Source organism: Pseudophryne corroboree, chromosome 11 (genome assembly GCF_028390025.1).
Source record: "Pseudophryne corroboree isolate aPseCor3 chromosome 11, aPseCor3.hap2, whole genome shotgun sequence".
Taxonomy (NCBI): domain Eukaryota; kingdom Metazoa; phylum Chordata; class Amphibia; order Anura; family Myobatrachidae; genus Pseudophryne; species Pseudophryne corroboree.
The window spans coordinates 210,414,903-210,433,312 of NC_086454.1; the positions used below are offsets into that span (position 1 = coordinate 210,414,903).

The window sequence follows — 18,410 nt, forward strand, 5'->3', positions numbered from 1 at the left end:
GCTGTCTGCCGTAATGTGTAAAATGGGGGACGCTGTGTGCCGTAATGTGTAAAATGGGGGACGCTGTCTACCGTTATGTGTAAAAAGGGCACGCTGTCTGCCGTTATGTGTAAAAAGGGGGATGCTGTCTGCCGTAATGTGTAAAAAGTTGAATCTGTCCGCGTAAGGTTTAAAAGGGTCTCTACCTGGTGTAGGGGTGCTACTGTGCGGCGTAATTTGAATAATGGAGAATACTGTGCACCGTTTTATGAATTGGTATTATTTTGTGGCCACACCCCTTCCCCGCAAAGCCATGCCCCTATGTATATTTGCACGCGCCGTAGGCGCGCACTGCCCTTATTTTGCATGCAGGGGTGGGGCTCCGATGCCGTTTCATGCACACAGTGCTAAAATGTCTAGTTACGGCACTGTTGCTAGGTATCCATTACTCTGGCCCTCAGCAGGTCCCCCTCACCAGATCCTCTCCAGGGGTGAGGGGGTGGACTTGGATGGGATGAGGGTTGAAGGGCCCAAAGCATTTTGTCGCACCTGGGCCCACCGCTCGCTAGTTCCGCCACTGCATCCACCACCTCATCAGGAGCATGCCCAGGCATTGTAGGGAGGTCATACAGGCACTTGGAGGCCACACACACTACTGAGCCTCATTTTGACTTGTTTTAAGGACATTATATCAAAGTTGGATCAGCCTGTAGTGTGTTTTTCCACTTTAATTTTGAGTGTGACTCCAAATCCAGACCTCCATGGGTTAATAAATTTGATTTCCATTGATAATTTTTGTGTGATTTTGTTGTCAGCACATTCAACTATGTAAATAACAAAGTATTTAATAAGAATATTTCATTCATTCAGATCTAGGATGTGTTATTTTAGTGTTCCTTTTATTTTTTTTGAGCAGTATAAATATATATATATATATATATATATACACACTACCGTTAAAATACCAGATTTTCCTATTTTTTTATTGAACTGTAAGCATTTCTAGTCAAATTAATAACTTGAATGTCAAACAGTAAAATGCTAGAGGTCTCGTGGGGGAAGGGTTGTGGTCTTGCAGCAGACCCCCATGCATCTTATACTAGTTTATCAGGGGCATTTTATACCAACATGTCTGAGGTATCTTATACTAGTGCAGTGGTGGCCAACCCGCGGCTCTCGAGCCACATGCAGCGCTTTCATCCTGAGCATGCGGCTCGATCCGCTCCCGGCCACCGCTGCCCGACACAGAGCCCGGCACATACAGACTTCTAAGGTCTCCTGCCCCTCTGACTTCGGCTGCGGTGTCTATCTTCAATTCGGCACCTCCCCATGAGCCAATCAGAGCTCGTGGTCCGGCAGCTAAGGCTCCTGATTGGCTGCTGGTCCGCGAGCTCTGATTGGCTTACAAGCCGGCGCCGAATTGAAGATAGACACCGCTGCCAGAGTAAGAGGAACAGGAGAGGTGTGTGCAGCGCTCTCCTCCCTTCCCCTCACAGCAGCAGTATGGTGAGCAGCACTTTTGGGAGGGGGGGGGGGGCACTTTGGGGACATGTGTGTCTGAGTAGCACTTTGGGAGGGGGTGGGGGGAGCCACTATGGGGACATGTGTATCTGCACTGGGGGCATAGCTGGCACTGTGGGGGCATATCTGGCACTGTAAGGACATGTTTGTCTGGCACTGGGGGCATATCTGGCACTGTAAGGACATGTGTATCTGGCACTGGGGGCATATGTGGCACTGTAAGAACATGTGTATCTACACTGGGGACATAGCTGGCACTGTGGGGGCATGTGTATCTGGCACTGGGGGCATGTCTGGCACTGTGGGGACATGTGTATCTGGCACTGGGGGCATAGTTGGCACTGTAGGGACGTGTGTATCTGGGACTGGGGGCATAGCTGGCACTGTGAGGACATGTGTATCTGCACTGGGGGCATAGATGGCACTGTGGGGACATGTGTATCTGGCACTGGGGGCATGTCTGGCACTGTGGGGACATGTGTATCTGGCACTGGGGGCATAGTTGGCACTGTAGGGACGTGTGTATCTGGGACTGGGGGCATAGCTGGCACTGTGGGGACATGTGTTTCTGCACTGGGGGCATAGATGGCACTGTAAGGACATGTGTATCTGGCACTGGGGGCATATTTGGCACTGTAAGAACATGTGTATCTGCACTGGGGGCATATTTGGCACTGTAAGAACATGTGTATCTGCACTGGGGGCATAGCTGGCACTGTAAGAACATGTGTATCTGCACTGGGGGCATAGCTGGCACTTTGGGGACATGTGTATCTGGCACTGGGGGCATATCTGGCACTGTGGGGACATGTGTATCTGGCACTGGGGGCATAGCTGGCACTGTGGGGACATGTATCTGCACTAAGGGCATATCTGGCACTGTAAGGACATGTGTATCTGGGACTGGGGGCATAGCTGCCACTGTGGGGACATGTGTATCTGCACTGGGGGCATAGATGGCACTGTAAGGACATGTGTATCTGGCACTGGGGGCATAGCTGGCACTGTGGGGACATGTGTATCTGCAATGGGGGCATATCTGGCAATGTAAGGACATGCGTATCTGGCATTGGGGGGCATAGATGGCACTGGGGGCATAGCTGGCACTGTAAGGACATGCATAGCTGCCACTGTGGGGACATGTGTATCTGCACTGGGGGCATATCTGGCACCTTGGGGGCATATGTATCTGGCACTGAGGGCATAGCTGGCACTGCGGGGACATGCGTATCTGGCACCGGGGGCATAGCTGGCACTGTAAGGACATGCATAGCTGGCACTGTGAGGACATGTGTAACTGCACTGGGGGCATATCTGGCACCGTGGGGGCATGTGTATCTGGCACTGAGTGAATAGCTGGCACTGCAGGGACATGTGTATCTGGCACTGGGGGCATATCTGGCATTGTAAGGACATGTGTATCAGGCACTGGGGGCATATTTGGCTCAGTGGGGCCATGTGTATCTGGCACTGGGGGCATATCTGGCACTGTGGGGGCATGTGTATCTGGCATTGGGGGCATATCTGGCACTGTAAGGACATGTGTATCTGGCACTGGGGGCATAGATGGCACTTTGGGGACATGTGTATCTGCACTGGGGGCATATCTGGCACTGCGGGGACATGCGTATCTGGCACTGGGGGCATAGATGGCACTGGGGGCATAGCTGGCACTGTAAGGACATACATAGCTGGCACTGTGGGGACATGTGTATCTGCCCTGGGGGCATATCTGGCACCATGGGGGCATGTGTATCTGGCACTGAGGGCATAGCTGGCACTGCGGGGACATGTGTATCTGGCACTGGGTGGCATATCTGGCATTGTAAGGACATGTGTATCAGGCACTGGAGGCATATCTGGCTCAGTGGGGCCATGTGTATCTGGCACTGGGGGCATAGCTGGCACTGTGGGGGCGTGTGTATCTGGCTTTGGGGGCATATCTGCCACTGTAAGGACATGTGTATCTGGCACTGGGGGGCATATCTGGCACAGTGGGGCCATGTGTATCTGGCACTAGGGGAATATCTGGCACTGTGAGGGCATGTGTATCTGGCTTTGGGGGCATATCTGGCACTAAGGATGTGTATCTGCACTGGGGGCATATCTGGCACTGTGGGGCATACATGTGGCACTGTGGGGCATACATGTATTTGGCATTGTGGGGCATACATGTATTTGGCACTGTGCAGAATATATGTATTTGGCACTGTGGGGCATGTGTATCTGGTACTGTTGGGGCATGTGTATCTGGCAATGGGGGCATATATTTATCTGGCACTATGTGGACATATGTGTATCTGGCACCGTGGGGGCGTATATGTATCTGGAACTGTGGAAGCACCCATTTTTTGGCATTTTTATATGTATGTGGCACTGTACTGTGGCATTATATGTATGTGGCACTGTACCACATTACTAAAAACGTGGTTACTTATGACACAAGGTCATACTCCTACAAATGCCCTATCGAAAGGTGTGCGCACAAAAATGGGGTGTGGCTTTGTGACAACTAGGCCACGCTCCCATTTTTGTGTGCGCACTGTAGGCGCGCACATGATAGTGGCTCTTGACCTTTACTACGGATCTTTTCTGGCTCTTTGCCACTGACTGATTGGCCACCCCTGTACTAGTGCATCAGAGTAATCTAATACCAGCATATCATGGGCATCTTATACCAGCACATCAGAGGCATCCTATATCAGCAGATCATAAGCATCCTACGGTATACTAGCTTATCAGGCAAATTTTACCTCAGTATCAGGAGCATCTTATACCAGCTTATAAGGGACATACTACACCAGAATATCAGGGGCATCCTATTGCAGCCTATCAGGGGAATCTTATACCAGTGTATCAAGGGTGTTTTATACCTCTGTATTAGGGGCATTTCATGCCAGGGTATCAGGGACATCCTATACCAGTATATCAGGTGCTTCCTATGTTGGAATATGTGGTACGGCAGAGTACTACATGCACCAGTGGATGCCCTGAGACAACAAAAAACCCAGTACTTAACCAGTGGCATGGTTTACTTTGTAGCAATGTGACAGTACAGCAGTACTTACAGTTACAGATGTGTCCTCTTTTATCTGTGCTGGCAGCATAGCAAACGTGTGTGTACATCGCAGCATGCAAATAGCTCTGCATGCCCATGGCCCAGCACGCCATGATGCGGCACCATTCGCACCATGCAATCCTATGGGATCACAGGTGTGAACACACACTGAAGAAGCTTGTCAGTGAAATGGACGTCCGATACTACACGGTCCTCACTATGCACAGTGGGTAACCCTCTCAGCACATGACCGGAGACTAGCAGTCAGAGACTCCAACATCTACCTAATGCGGCTGTTAGCCAACAGGTAACCTTTCCCCTTTCTCCCCTCCCTTTCCTTCTCTTGTTCTGCTATTATCTCTTTCTGGGGACCAAGCATTATATTAACGTTTGTGTACCATACACCTTGGGTAACATGTAACGATCTGAGATTACGTGCTGGTGTAGTCTCACATTATAAATACATTATACTTTACCTTTATCTGTTTTGTTTTCTCTCTTAAAATCTCTGATCTGCAATTACTCTCTGGGGTGCACCACCACATGACCACATGAGAGACCTCTTTTTTATTTTGGAGTGTTTGACCACTCCAACTCCTGGCGCAAATATTTGTAATAAATTAATTAACTATACATCGGCTGCAAACACTGAGGGATCGCTGGCTCCCCCAAACAAGAACACAAAATATAGACAAAATGTGTATTGCGCTTGATGTATACTTATTGATAATTAGAATATCAAAAGGTAGATACACAGGTGTCTGCTTAAATCAAAATTCAACACACATGGAACTTGCTGGTTTAATAAAAATTGAACAAATTTATTAACACACACATTTAAAACCCATACATAAAGGGAAGCTCAGGCACACTATTATATTCAGATTTCTTTGTCACTTTGTATAAGAACTTGAAACAGTGTAGCTTATATGTTGCCACACAGACCTATATGGTCTATTGAATCAATTGGACAGATTGCAACAGTTACTACAGCCTTTAGAAATTGATTAGAGCTCCCGTCCTCTATGCTACTGGCGTCCCAGTGCAGAGGTGATGCTGCTGGTAATAATTACCCGACCTGCGGGAAGATTCAGTCTCGCAGCACAGGAGGTACCGGGGAATCTTCTAAGCGTCCGCCGCCGGCACTATCACGGTGCAGATGTTACTGTCCTGGCAGGCGAGTGCGGATGCTTCAAAGGTATGCTGACCTGGCGTCCCGGTAAAAAAAGCTCCAAGGCTGAATTCAAATTCACCGCTGAATGCGGATACGGCTGGTGGCAATCTGTACGCGTGCAGGCTGAGCAGGGAAGATGACGTCAACGCGTTTCGTCCCGTCACGGTGGGGACTTCCTCAAGACGATAGGTCACATGAGAGACCTCTGTCTGATAACAGTGACTTTCTGTATTTGACTGAATATGTGGATATATTATACAATTTTTGAATCACATATAAAGCCATTGCCTGGGTGTTTAGCTTGTGCACAGCTACTACTCCCCCCCCCCCCTCCCCTTCCTCTCATCTTTTCCCTCTAAAGTTATATTAAAATATTGTGTCTCGGATTATCATTTTTGTGCACCCTCCAGAGAGCACTCAAAATAATACAAATTCAATATGCTGCTTGGCTATATATCTCACTTAAACTGACACATAAGCAAAGTCTAAATGGAGTTACAGATGGATCCGTGTTTATCTTGGCCTTTAATAGGATTAATTGAGCCAGGTCAGTCACAGGTCAGTATACTCTCTACCAATCCTATGTCAGGTGTCCATGTACACAAAAATTCACCAAATTAAAACCATGGATGACCAAAATTTCTAATGAATAGGAGATTATTGATCAACAATGTCATCAAACAATCATATCAGTTGATGAATCAAAAGATGTCTCTTAAATTTACTCTTGGAAACATTGGGATCACATGCAATTTAATATTAACATAGACACCAATGTTGGCCAATTAGCAGGCTACATATGCCAGTTACAGGTCATTCAGTCTTCAAAAATTAATGTATATATTGCCTATAATGTTATAAGCATGATTCAAGATATGTGCTAAAGTTGCATCTGGTATAACTTAGCATGAAGGACAGCTACTAAGTTAATGTGACAGATAGCAAAAGAACTAAGACTAAAGGTTTATGTCCTATGTCATATTTTCCAAAGTATGATATGCCTGATTTCTGATTTACTGTGGTCAGTATGGTATTTGCGGAGAGTGATAAAGTCCTGAAGGTACATGTATCAAGCCCATAGTTCTAATTTCTGTCTGAGCAGAATACAATTATAGTTGCCTTTTCATGGTGTGAAGGGAGTTTCTTAACAATGTCACATATAATTATTACCTGCTGTACGTATTGTGTCCATAGTGTTGCAACATAATAAAAATGTTTCATGGTAAGTCATGGAATTTCTACAAGCTCCTATCATGACTAATTGACACAAAACGGAGGTATTCAGCACTCCCCATCTGCGCTCTCTCTTACCTGTGTCGCACTGGTTCATCTGATGTCCTGCGCTATCTATCGCTGCACTGTGTCTCCATTACCGGCGCTCCCAGGCCGGGCGGCCATTATTGGTCTCCACTGCCCACTCCACGCTGGCAGTTCCCTCCGAACCCAGTCATGGACAATTCTGATCAGCTGACCGCACACAGTCTAATCAGGAATCATTTCACAGTCATGTAATTATCACCAACATTCAGCAGCAAGCCAGGTGTATAAATCCTGCTGTGAGTTCCAAACTCTCCTGTTGGGTTCTAGACAAGTGCAATTTACATCTCTAGCACTCCATGGCTTCTTGAACTAACCTGTATAGCAGTTCAGTTCAGAGACTTGCGGTGAGCTAAATGGCTCAGGAGGCACTGTCTAGCACCAGAGCCAGATTTACACACAAAATATGAGTTATAGCATACATCTGGGCATTGTACACAGGTGCAGCAGTATAAACTCCTGGAAATTTGGTGAGTTTTGATTAAAGATGTGTGGAAAGGATACACAGGTGAGGCACTCCCTTACCTGCCATAGACTTTTTACTCCAGAGTTGTGGCTATAAAAATGATTAGAATAATGCAAAGAAGATATTTCATACATATTCTTTGTATTTTACATATACTTTATACAGTCAAAACTCTGGCACAAACGTAAGTATGACAGGAAAGGCTCTGCCTTACCTGCCTCACCCCACCGCACGTCACTGGTTCAGTTTCATCATTGCCGCACATCCAGATTCACCCGTACAGCCCATCCCAGTGATCCTGAAAGGGCTGCTCAGTTCATCATTGCAGCATTTCCCAATTCAATGATACAGCCTATCCCAGAGTTCCTGAAGGGCTGCTTCTGCAACTCCATTGCAGCATTTTATAATTCGCTGGTACAGCCTATCCCAACATTCCTGAAAAGCTGCTCCTGCATATCCGTTGCAGCATTTCCAGATTCATTGGTTAATCTCATCCCAGTGATAGTGAACCCTCAGTGTTTTGAACTTCCCAGCTATTCTACTACACTGGTAATCCAATAACCCAGTGTTTCAGTTCCCCATATAATGTAGCTGGTACCACATTTCCAACTCTACTCACCTGAAACAGTATCCAGTCAGGTGTTCCTGAATAACCAAACTGCCATGTCAATGAATGAGTAGACTCTATATTAATGCTGCCCAATTCCGACCTAATATCTCAGGCCAAAACCCAGCAGCTCAACCTAGTCCGGATTCACAAACAACCTTAGCCGTGGCAGTGGTGAAAGGATAAGTATAAAGATGTGTGAGATTACCCAGTAGTGACCCGTTCAATAATATATAGAGATGAGCAGGTTCGGTTCGTCGAGATCTGCCCCCCCCCCCCCCAAATTAACGTGTTTTACACGGGTCCGAGGCAGCCTCATATCTTCTCGCCTTGCTCGGTTAACCCGAACGACGCCGAACGTCATCATCCCGCTGTCGGATTCATATTCCATATAAAGAACCGCGTGTCACCGCCATTTTCACTCGTGCATTGGAGATTGAGCGGAGAGGACGAGGCTACGTTCTCTAGCTGAAAAGCTTAATATCTGGAATCAGTGTGCTGCAAATGTCTGTGCTCACTGTGCTGCATTGTGGTGACCACCAGTATATTATACCAGTAGTAGTAGTACAGTAGGCCATTGCTGTATCTTGCAGCTCAATGTCAGACTCAGTTCTAGTATCCTGATCAGCGCTCAATATCTGCTGCATTGTTGTGTGAACGGTATATACTATATAGTAGTACAGTTCAGCATTTTGGTAACCACCAGTATATAGTAGTACAGTACAGTAGGCCATTGCTGTATCTTGCAGCTCCGTGTCTCTTCAAGTATCCATATATGTGCTGCATTGTTGTGAGCAGTATATAGTAGTACAGTGCAGCATTTTGGTGATCACCAGTATATAGTAGTACAGTACAGTAGGCCATTGCTGTATCTTGTAGCTCCATGTCACTTCAAGAATCCATATCTGTGCTGCATTGTTGTGAGCAGTATAAAGAAGTACAGTGCGGCATTTTGGTGACCACCTGTATACATAGTAGTATAGTACAATAGGCGATTGCTGTATCTTGCAGCTCTGTGTGATTTCAAGTATACATATCTGTGCTGCATTGTTGTGAGCAGTATATAGTAGTACAGTGCAGCATTTTGGTGACCACCAATATATATAGTAGTACAGTACAGTAGGCCATTGCTGTATCTTGCAGCTCAGTGTCAGACTCAGTTCTAGTATCCTGATCAGCGCTCAATATCTGCTGCATTGTTGTGTAAACAGTATATAATATATAGTAGTACAGTGCAGCATTTTATTAACCACCAGTATATAGTAGTACAGTACAGTAGGCCATTGCTGTATCTTGCAGCTCCGTGTCTCTTCAAGTATCCATATCTGTGCTGCATTGCTGTGAGCAGTATATAGTAGTACAGTGCAGCATTTTGGTGACCACCAGTTATTTAGTAGTATAGTACAATATTCCATTGCTGTATCTTGCAGCTCCATGTCACTTCAAGTATCCATATCTGTGCTGCATTGTTGTGAGCAGTATAAAGTAGTACAGTGCAGCATTTTGGTGACCACCAGTATATATAGTAGTACAGTACAGTAGGCCATTGCTGTATCTTGCAGCTCTGTGTCTCTTCAAGTATCCATAACTATGCTGCATTGTTGTGAGCAGTATATAGTAGTACAGTGCAGCATTTTGGTGACAACCAGTATATAGTAGTAAAGTACAGTAGGCCATTTCTGTATCTTGCAGCTCCGTGTAACTTCAAGTATCCATATCTGTGCTGCATTGTTGTGAGCAGTATAAAGTAGTACAGTGCAGCATTTTGGTGACCACCAGTATATATAGTAGTACAGTACAGTAGGCCATTGCTGTATCTTGCAGCTCTGTGTCTCTTCAAGTATCCATAACTATGCTGCATTGTTGTGAGCAGTATATAGTAGTACAGTGCTGCATTTTGGTGACCACCAGTATATATTAGTACAGTACAGTACAGTACAGTAGGCCATTGCTGTATCTTGCAGCTCCTTGTCAATTCAAGTATCCATATCTGTGCTGCATTGTTGTGAGCAGTATATAGTAGTACATTGCAGCATTTTGGTGACCACCAGTATATATATATATATATATATATATATATTAATATAGTACAGTAGGCCATTGTGTATCTTGCAGCTCCGTGTCATTTCAATTAACCATATCTGTGCTGCATTGTTGTGAGCAGTATATAGTAGTATAGTGCAGCATATTGGTGACCACCAGTATATAGTAGTATAGTACAGTAGGCCATTGCTGTATCTTGCAGCTCTGTGTCACTTCAAGTATCGATATCTGTGCTGCATTGTTGTGAGCAGTATATTGTAGTACAGTGCAGCATTTTGGTGACCACCAGTATATAGTAGTACAGTACAGTAGGCCAATGCTGTAACTTGCAGCTCCATGTCACTTCAAGTATCCATATCTGTGCTGCATTGTTGTGAGCAGTATATAGTAGTACAGTGCAGCATTTTGGTGACCACCAGTATATAGTAGTACAGTACAGTAAGCCATTGCTGTATCTCGCAGCTCCGAGTCATTTCAAGTATCCATATCTGTGCTGCATTGTTGTGAGCAGTATATAGTAGTACAGACCAGCATTTTGGTGACCACCAGTATATAGTAGTACAGTACAGTAGGCTATTGCTGTATCTTGCAGCTCTGTGTCTCTTCAAGTATCCATATCTGTGCTGCATTGTTGTGAGCAGTTTAAAGTAGTACAGTGCAGCAATTTGGTGACCACCAGTATATATAGAAGTACAGTACAGTAGGCTATTGCTGTATCTTGCAGCTCTGTGTCTCTTCAAGTATCCATATCTGTGCTGCATTGTTGTGAGCAGTATATAGTAGTACAGTGCAGCATTTTGGTGACCACCAGTATATAGTAGTACAGTACAGTACAGAATGCCATTGCTGTATCTTGCAGCTCCGTGTCAATTCAAGTATCTATATCTTTGCTGCATTGTTATGAGCAGTATATAGTAGTACAGTGCAGCATTTTGGTGACCACCAGTATGTATAGTAGTACAGTACAGTAGGCCATTGTTGTATTTTGCAGCTCCGTGTGACTTCAAGTATCCATATCTGTGCTGCATTGTTGTGAGCAGTATTTAGTAGTACAGTGCAGCATTTTGGTGACCACCAGTATATATAGTAGTACAGTACAGTAGGCCATTGCTGTATCTTGCAGCTCCGTGTCAGACTCAGTTCTAGTATTTTGATCAGAGCTCAATATCTGCTGCATTGTTGTGTGACCAGTTTATACTATATAGTAGTACAGGACATCATTTTGGTGACCACCAGTATATAGTAGTACAGAATAGAAGGCCATTGCTGTATCTTGCAGCTCCGTGTCACTTCAAGTATCCATATCTGTTCTGCATTGTTGTGAGCAGTATATAGTAGTACAGTGCAGCATTTTGGTGACCACCAGTATATATAGTAGTACAGTACAGTAGGCCATTGCTGTATCTTGCAGCTCTGTGTCTCTTCAAGTATCCATATCTGTTCTGCATTGTTGTGAGCAGTATATAGCAGTACAGTGCTGCATTTTGGTGACCCCCAGTATATATAGTAGTACAGTACAGTAGGCCATTGCTGTATCTTGCAGCTCCTTCTCACTTCAAGTATCCATATCTGTGCTGCATTGTTGTGAGCAGTATATATTAGTACAGTGCAGTATTTTGGTGACCACCAGTATATAGTAGTACAGTACAGTAGGCCATTGCTGTATCTTGCAGCTCCGTGTCACTTCAAGTATCCATATCTGTGCTGCATTGTTGTGAGTAGCATATAGTAGTACAGTGCAGTATTTTTGTGACCACCAGTATATATTAGTACAGTATAAAAGGCTATTGCTGTATCTTGCAGCTTCGTGTCACTTCACGTATCCATATCTTTGCTGCATTGTTGTGAGCAGTATATAGTAGTACAGTGCAGCATTTTGGTGACCACCAGTATATATAGTAGTATAGTACAATATTCCATTGCTGTATCTTGCAGCTCCATGTCACTTCAAGTATCCATATCTGTGCTGCATTGTTGTGAGCAGTATAATAGTAGTACAGTGCAGCATTTTGGTGACCACCAGTATATAGTAGTACAGTACAGTAGGCCATTGCTGTTTCTTGTGGCTCCGTGTCACTTCAAGTGTCCATACCTGTGCTGCATTGTTGTGAGCAGTTTATAGTAGTACAGGTTGAGTATCCCTTATCCAAAATGCTTGGGACCAGAGGTATTTTGGATATCGGATTTTTCCGTATTTTGGAATAATTGCATACCCAGTGGCAAATGCAGGATTTTGCAAGGGGGGTTTCCGTGGGTGTGTATGTATATGTGCATGTATGTGTAATATATATATATATATATATATATATATACACAGTGGTCGAAGTGGAAATTTTGAAGTGGGGTTATGCAAAAGTCAAGAATGTAATTATTCGGCACGCTCCAGAAAAGGGGCGTGGTCACCCATAGGGGGGGGGTGTCCAGTGTAGTAGAACCCCTTATACTATCTAGTACATGTGCCCCTTTCACCTTATAGCACACGGTACAAGCTGAAATTCACATTATAGCACACGGTACGATCTGAAATTCAAATTATAGCACACAGTACAAGCTGAAACTCACATTGTAGCACACTGAATGAGCCGAAATTCACATTGTAGCACACTTAACAAACCTGAAATTCACATTATAGCACACGGTACGAGCCGAATTCACATTCTAGCACGCTGAATGAGCCGAAATTCACATTGTAGCACACTGAATGAGACGAAATTCACATTATAGCACACGGTACGAGCCGAAACTCACATTGTAGCACACTGAATGAGCCGACATTCACATTGTAGCACACTGAATGAGCCGAAATTCACATTGTAGCACACTAAATGAGCCGAAACTCACATTGTAGCACACTGAATGAGCCGAAATTCACATTGTAGCACACTGAATTAGCCGAAACTCACATTGAAGCACACTGAATGAGCCGAAATTCACATTGTAGCACACTGAATGAACCAAAATTCACATTGTAGCACACTGAATGAGCCGAAACTCACATAGTAGCACACTGAATTAGCCGAAATTCACATTGTAGCACACTGAATGAGCTGAAATTTTGACAGCAGGGACAGCCAGAGTGACGACAGGGAGTGAGAGAGAGAGAGTGACAACAGGGAGAGAGAGAGAGTGACGACAGTGACGACAGAGAGAGAGAGTGACGAAAGTGAGAGAGTGACGACAGGGAGAGAGAGTGATGACAGGGAGAGAGAGTGATGACAGTGACGACAGGGAGAGAGAGTGACGACAGGGAGAGTGACGACAGGGAGAAAGTGACGATAGCGATGACAGGGAGAGAGAGTGACGACACAGAGGGAGAGTGATGACAGTGACGACAGGGAGAGAGAGTGATGACAGGAAGAGAGTGACATTGGAGAGAGAGGGATGAAAGGCAGAGAGAGTGATGACAGGGTGAGAGTGATGACAGGGAGAGAGAGTGACGACAGGGAGAGAGAGTGACGACAGTGACGACAGGGAGAGAGAGTGATGACAGTGACGACAGTGAGAGAGAGTGACGACAGTGACGACAGGGAGAGAGAGTGACGACAGGGAGAGAGAGTGATAACAGGGAGAGAGAGTGACGACAGTGATGACAGGGAGAGGGAGTGATGGCAGGGAGAGAGGTGACAGCAGGGGAACATTACCTAATTTGTTGCTGGTGGCTGGCAGCGGTGAGCGATGGGCTGCTGGTGGCGGCAGGCGGCTGGTGGCTGGCTGCGAGCAGCGTGCGGTGAGCGTCTGGCGGCGGCTGGAGGTGAGCGGCGTGCGGTGGGCACCGGCCGCCGCACAGGGACAGGGAGCACAATGTGTAGCAGGATGGCCACTTCCCTCGCCTCCTGCTGCACTTTCAGTGCATTCCGCCCCACTTCGACCACTATATATATATATATATATATATATATATATACACAGTATATACATATATATATATATATATATATATATAAATATACACATACATACATGTGTGTATATATATATATATATATATATATACACACACAAGCACACATACATACATACATACATACATACATATATACCATATTGAAACATACATACACAAACACACACATATACACAAGTACACATCCATACATACATACATACATACTGTACATACACCAGTGCACAAACACACAGGCATACTGTACATACAAACATACAAATACAGACATAAACACTAGCTGCAAACTTACATGATACACCAGGGCCTGGGAGAGCAGAATTATGGCAGAGTGGGGACGGAGCGGAGGGAGCTGCTGTTCCTGAGCATGCGCAGCCAGCAGCTCCCCTGGCACATTCTGCAAGCAGAGAGCTCCACAGCTCTCTCTTGCTGCTGCAGCTCCGCGATCGCGGTAGCAGCTTTTGCTGAGACGCAGCTGTCTCCGTCTCAAAATAGAAAACTCGGCTCATCAGGGGAGTTTCCGGGTACTCGGAAACCCCCCCTGCGTGCGCCACTGATACCATAATGATATATCATGGTGATGGGACCTAAATATAAGCACAGAATGCATTTATGTCTCATATACACCTTATACACACAGCCTGAAGGTAATTTTAGACAATATTTTTTATAACTCTGTGCATTAAACAAAATGTGTGTACCTTCACACAATTCATTTATGTTTCATATACACCTTATACACACAGCCTAAAGGTCTTTTAATACAATATTTTTAATAACTTTGTGTATTAAACAAAGTTTGTGTACATTGAACGATCAAAAACAAAGGTTTCACTATTTCACTCTCACTCAAAAAAGTCTGTATCTCGGAATATTCCGTATTTCAGAATATTTGGATATGGGATACTCAACCTGTACATGCATCATTTTGGTGACCACCAGTATATAGTAGTACAGTACAGAAGGCCATTGCTGGATCTTGCAGCTCCGTGTCACTTCAAGTATCCATATCAGTGCTGCATTGTTGTGAGCAGTATAAAGTAGTACAGTGCAGCATTTTGGTGACCACCAGTTTATATAGTAGTACAGTACAGTAGGCCATTGCTGTATTTTGCAGCTCCGTGTCACTTCAAGTATCCATATCTGTGCTGCATTATTGTGAGCAGTACATAGTAGTACATTGCAGCATTTTGGTGACCACCAGTATATAGTAGTACAGTACAGTAGGCCATTGCTGTATCTTGAAGCTCCGTGTCACGTCAAGTATCCATATCTGTGCTGCATTGTGAGCAGTATATAGTAGTACAGTGCAGCATTTTGGTGACCACCAGTATATATAGTAGTACAGTACAGTAGGCCATTGCTATATCTTGCAGCTACTTGTCACTTCAAGTATATCCATATCTGTGCTGCATTGTTGTGAGCAGTATATAGTAGTATAGTGCAGCATTTTGGTGACCACCAGTATATATAGTAGTACAGTACAGTAGGCCATTGCTGTATCTTGCAGCTCCTTGTCACTTCAAGTATATCCATATCTGTGCTGCATTGTTGTGAGCAGTATATAGTAGTACATTGCAGCATTTTGGTGACCACCAGTATATATAGTAGTATAGTGCAGTAGGCCATTGTGTATCTTGCAGCTCTGTGTAATTTCAAGTAACCATATCTGTGCTGCATTGTTGTGAGCAGTATTTAGTAGTACATTGCAGCATTTTGGTGACCACCAGTATACAGTAGTACAGTAGTAGGCCTTTGCTGTATCTTGCAGCTCCGTGTCATATCAATTGTCCATATCTGTGCTGCATTGTTGTGAGCAGTATATAATTGTACAGTGCAGCATTTTGGTGACCACCAGTATATATTAGTACAGTACAGTAGGCCATTGCTGTATCTTGCAGCTCCATGTCACTTCAAGTATCTATATATGTGCTGCTTTGTTGTGAGCAGTATATAGTAGTACATTGCAGCATTTTGGTGACCACCAGTATAGAGTAGTACAGTACAGTAGGCCATTGCTGTATCTTGCAGCTCCCTGTCATGTCAATTGTCCATATCTGTGCTGCATTGTTGTGAGCAGTATATAGTAGTACAGTGCAGCATTTTGGTGACCACCAGTATATAGTAGTACAGTACAGTAGGCCATTGCTGTATCTTGCAGCTCCATGTCACTTCAAGTATCTATATATGTGCTGCTTTGTTGTAAACAGTATATAGTAGTACATTGCAGCATTTTGGTGACCACCAGTATATATAGTAGTATAGTACAGTAGGCCATTGTGTATCTTGCAGCTCCGTGTCATTTCAAGTAACCATATCTGTGCTGCATTGTTGTGAGCAGCATATAGTAGTACAGTCCATCATTTTGGTGACCACCAGTATATAGTAGTACAGTACAGTAGACCAATGCTGTATCTTGCAGCTCCGTGTCACTTCAAGTATCCATATCTGTGCTGCATTGTTGTGAGCAGTATATAGTTTTACAGTGCTGTGTTTTGGTGACCACCAGTATATATTGTAGTACAGTACAGTAGCTCATGGCTGTATCTTGCAGCTCCGTGTCATTTCAAGTATCCACATAGGTGCTGCATTGTTGTCAGCAGTATATAGTAGTGCAGTGCAGCATTTTGGTGACCACCAGTATATATAGCAGTACAGTACAGTAGGCTATTGCTGTATCTTGCAGCTCCTTTTCACTTCAAGTATCCATATCTGCTGCATTGTTGTGAGTAGTATATAGTAGTACAGTGCAGCATTTTGGTGACCACCAGTATATAGTAGTACAGTACAGTAGGTCATGGCTGTATCTTGCAGCTCCGTGTCATTTCAAGTATCCATGTATGTGCTGCATTGTTGTCAGCAGTATATAGTAGTACAGTCCAGCATTTTGGTGACCACCAGTATATAGTAGTACAGTACAGTAGATCATTGCTGTATCTTGCAGCTCTGTGTCACTTCAAGTATCCATATCTGTGCTGCATTGTTGTGAGCAGTTTATAGTAGTACAGGTTGAGTATCCCTTATCCAAAATGCTTGAGACCAGAGGTATTTTGGATATCGTATTTTTCCGTATTTTGGAATAATTGCATACCCACTGGCAAATGCAGGATTTTGCAAGGGGGGTTTCCGTGGGTGTGTATGTATATGTGCATGTATGTGTTATATATATATATATATATATATATATATATATACACACAGTGGTCGAAGTGGAAATTTTGAAGTGGGGTTATGCAAAAGTCAAGAACGTAATTATTCGGCACGCTCCAGAAAAGGGGCGTGGTCACCCAAAAGGGGGGGGGTCCAGTGTGGTAGAAGGCTAACCGAGTAAAACCGAGTAAAACCGAATCCGCTCATCACTAAGTAGAACCCCTTATACTATCTAGTACATGTGCCCCTTTCACCTTATAGCACATGGTACAAGCTGAAATTCACATTATAGCACACGGTACAATCTGAAATTCAAATTATAGCACACAGTACAAGCTGAAACTCACATTGTAGCACACTGAATGAGCCGAAATTCACATTGTAGCGCACTTAACAAACCTGAAATTCACATTATAGCACACGGTACGAGCCGAAATTCACATTGTAGCACACTGAATGAGACGAAATTCACATTATAGCACACGGTACGAGCCGAAACTCACATTGTAGCACACTGAATGAGCCGACATTCACATTGTAGCACACTGAATGAACCGAAATTCACATTGTAGCACACTGAATGAGCCGAAACTCACATAGTAGCACACTGAATTAGCCGAAATTCACATTGTAGCACACTGAATGAGCTGAAATTTTGACAGCAGGGACAGCCAGAGTGACGACAGGGAGTGAGAGAAAGAGAGTGACAACAGGGAGAGAGAGAGTGACGACAGTGACGACAGAGAGAGAGAGTGACGACAGTGAGAGAGTGACGATAGTGAGAGAGTGACGACAGTGAGAGAGTGACGACAGGGAGAGAGAGTGATGACAGGGAGAGAGAGTGATGACTGACGACAGGGAGAGAAAGTGACGACAGAGTGAGAGTGACGACAGGGAGAGTGACGACAGGGAGAAAGAGTGACGATAGTGATGACAGGGAGAGAGAGTGACGACACGGAGGGAGAGTGATGACAGTGACGACAGGGAGAGAGAGTGATGACAGGAAGAGAGAGTGACGACAGGGAGAGAGAGTGACGTTGGAGAGAGAGTGACGAAAGGCAGAGAGAGTGATGACAGGGTGAGAGAGTGATGACAGGGAGAGAGAGTGACGCAGGGAAAGAGAGTGATGACAGTGACGACAGGGAGAGAGAGTGATGACAGTGACGACAGGGAGAGAGAGTGACGACAGGG

General features: G+C 44.7%; 1 protein-coding gene across 3 annotated transcripts in view; it reads left to right on the forward strand.

The window, feature by feature from the left end:
- Positions 1 to 18,410, forward strand: part of LOC134969342 (capping protein, Arp2/3 and myosin-I linker protein 2-like) — a 549,992-nt gene that overhangs the window by 17,003 nt on the left and 514,579 nt on the right. The gene's annotated exons all lie outside the window — the stretch shown is intronic.